The sequence below is a fragment of the Adiantum capillus-veneris genome, chromosome 1, assembly GCF_014529385.1.
Source record: "Adiantum capillus-veneris isolate H3 chromosome 1, ASM1452938v2, whole genome shotgun sequence".
NCBI classification, from domain to species: domain Eukaryota; kingdom Viridiplantae; phylum Streptophyta; class Polypodiopsida; order Polypodiales; family Pteridaceae; genus Adiantum; species Adiantum capillus-veneris.
Genome location: NC_140931.1, coordinates 52326851 through 52330203, shown reverse-complemented (window position 1 = coordinate 52330203; position 3353 = coordinate 52326851).

Here is a 3353-nt window from a genome sequence, read left to right as displayed (position 1 = left end):
TTGTAAATAATCCAAAGGCTGAAATTCAGACCTCATGGGCAAAGACTCTACTCCTAGATGGCTCATTTTCCTTAGCTTCCACTCTTTGTTCCTTGCTACCTCCAGTGCATCTTCATATGCCCTAGGCTTCTTTAGCTCCACTCTCCAACGTGTATTCTCTCAAAGACCAGCCAAGAACCTGTCCTTCTTCATCATGTCAGGTGGAGGTACTTGTGGTGCTAAGGCCTTGCACATCCGCTCCCATGCCAATGAAAACTTACGTATGTACGTATCTACTGGCTCACCTTCCTTTTGCACTAAAGCCTGTACTTCTTGCCACACTTTGTCAGGATCTTTTGTCTTCACAAACTCCACTTCCAATCCATGCCTTAGATTGTCCCAACTCAATCTTACAGATGGATCCGCCACACGCCACTCCTCTTCAAATGCTTTGGACCAAACTCATGAATCACTCTTCAAACAAATTTGGAGAAGATGTAACATCTGCACCGGGTCATGAATTTCGTTGCTAATACAGGCAACCTCCATCTTTTCCAAAAAGTCTTCTACATCTTCATCACTTCTTCCATGAAACTCCGGATAAGAGAAATGCATGGCTACCCAAGCTACGATCCTTTGAGAACCCCTTTGAACACACGTGCAAGAACCCAAAATTTTTACTGATCCAATCCCCAAAAACTTCAATCGAGCTTGTTTTTAGATAAGGATGAACACGTGCACATCAAATGAGTTTTCATAGTTAATCATCGGAATTAGAACAGGCAAAGGACATTCCAGTATCTCTCTTAATCTTCTTGGCTCGAACATAAAGACTATGTGCTGTTGGAAAAAAATCTTCCTAGGCACATGAACATTTATCTGGATTCTTTGAGTTAAATGAAAAGGAGTGAATTGAGGTCCATTTTGATCATCCATTAAAGCCAACCATGCAGCTCCCAAGAAAGCACACCTATCTTATCCTCTGAGTTTGCCAAAATTTCAGCAACATAACAGCATAAATAGCTCAAAAGACAAAAAAACCAGCCATCACAACTTGGAAAAATTTTGATAGAGTTTCCCCAGAAGTAGAGTCGTGAGAACCCAAAATATAGAGTTTATATGTATCCGTAAACTGCCAACAATAGAACCAGATCATCAAGTAGGAATCACTAGTACATAGCCTATGGTGAGGTCACAAAAAGGGTGCTCCAGCTACTTGTATCACCGAAAGGATCTCCACATTTGAGAATCCCTCAGCTCAATTAAACCTCACGCTATCGACCCTCTCACGAAGGCTAATGAAAATCGCGTATAGTCAAGTCTCAGAAATGACTATCTTCTAGACCAAGTCTTAGAAATGGTTGGGATTGCCAATAAAACCAAGTATGGCTCCACAAAGGCGTACATTGGTAGTTTCCACAAGTAAGGTACAATACCAGTAGACAATGCGCTCAAATAGGCGCCAAATGATGCATACCCACGACAACTGCAAGTGACTCCCATTGTCAATATATCACTCTACTCCAGCTACATGTACCTATGTGAATCACCTCTACCTGTACATGTCCCTCTAACCTGTAACATGTAACCTGTAGTCTGCAATCTAAAACCTATAATCCCGAAGCTGAAGGTACTCGAAGAAGATCCTCCGTGGGGACGCCAAAAGAATGTGAGCGGGATGAAAACACACACACAATGCCTCTATAATGACCCGACACACACTCTTGGGATGATACACACAAACACTATGGGGCACCACTCGGCTTACACAACCCACCTCGCCGAGACAAGGAACACACTTATGGAGTGAGAGGAGAGAGACTACCCATTTACCCACTCCACACAGAGAGATGCACACACACACACACCCAAAAAACTCAGCTCAAAAGAGAAGAATTTTTTATGTTTAGATACAACTGAGCTTGGGCCAACACCAATGGGGCAAATAGCTCACACAATATGGAAAAAATATGCCAGATACAATCACAAATTGGAGCAGAAGCTTCACTCATAAGAGAAACTTACACAGCCAAAATAGCAAAAACAATAGTGAGGAATTTGGCAAAATGGACAGCACCATCGCGTCCGGAATGGCCCAAAACCCCAGTCTACAATGTCAAAGTGCTCAAATCCGACCTCGAATGAGCAGTTTATGGCCAAAACAGGCTCCAAGAACAGCAAAAACATAGTTGCGGATGTTCCTCCTCTTCTATCCACGTTTTTTATGGTCTTCTCTCAGTTTTTTCAGTTCCCACACTTAGATTTATTACTTGGGCCTTTTAGTTGACCTCAAACGGACCCCGAACAGGCCAAAAACTGACCTCGGAGTGCATAGTTGTCACCCTGCTGCATCCATCCGCACACCTGGCACTCAACTTTTTTCAATAATGCATCCCGCAACCACGTGAAGTGGACCCCAAATATAGTCCTCATGATTACCTTTTTGCATAATTATCACAAGAAAACACCCACGTTGTGTCCGTACTTATCCACGTGCAAATATTGACCCCATTTGGCCTCCTGACGCCACTAGATGCCATCTGATGCACCTACTCACCTCATGTCGTCAGCCCGCGGATAGCTTCCTTGAGAAGTTTTATGTGCTACCAACTCCTCATTATTATGGAAAAAACATACTGGTAATGGTGATAGTGAAAAATGATGACACTATATACATGTTGTCCTACCTGTACACATGTGGGCCCCACGTAACCACTGGCTCTGGAAAATGGGCAATCCTTTATTCGATGCACCATGCAGGGGTATGTACATATGCACAATCCCTTGCTCCAAAAAACTCCTAACACCGGCTAAAGCCAAAGAAATAGTTAAACATTGATAGACAAGTGTAATATACTGAAATTATCAATACCACTCAAATGGTTTGAGGAATGATACTTTACTTTCTAGAGGTATAGATGTTGTCATTTGCTACTATGGTAAGGTTTTCATGCTTACATTTTTCTCTATATCATCATCTAATGGCATACTATTGTAAATGTTCTCATTTACCTCAGAGGATAATTTGAATTGGCTTGGTAGCTCAAGGGTAGCTTCTATGGGGAAGTGTATGGCTCTTACAAGGTGGGAGTATATCATCAATAGAGGGAGATGATCTGGTAGGGTGTATGTGTCAACTTTCCCTTTCACTTGGTCATAGTACAAGCCCTCAACTAGTACTCCATTTTTGTTATTCCACTTATCCTTCTCTACTTTGGTTATGTACTAATTGTTTTTATCAATTTTAAGGATTAGAAGTCCCCGTTCTTGTCAACTACTTTGACTGCAAATTTGTCTCCTATTAACAACATTTTTCACAACACTTTGGGGTCTCCTTTATACATGGCCACATTATGATGATGAATTGTGGGAAT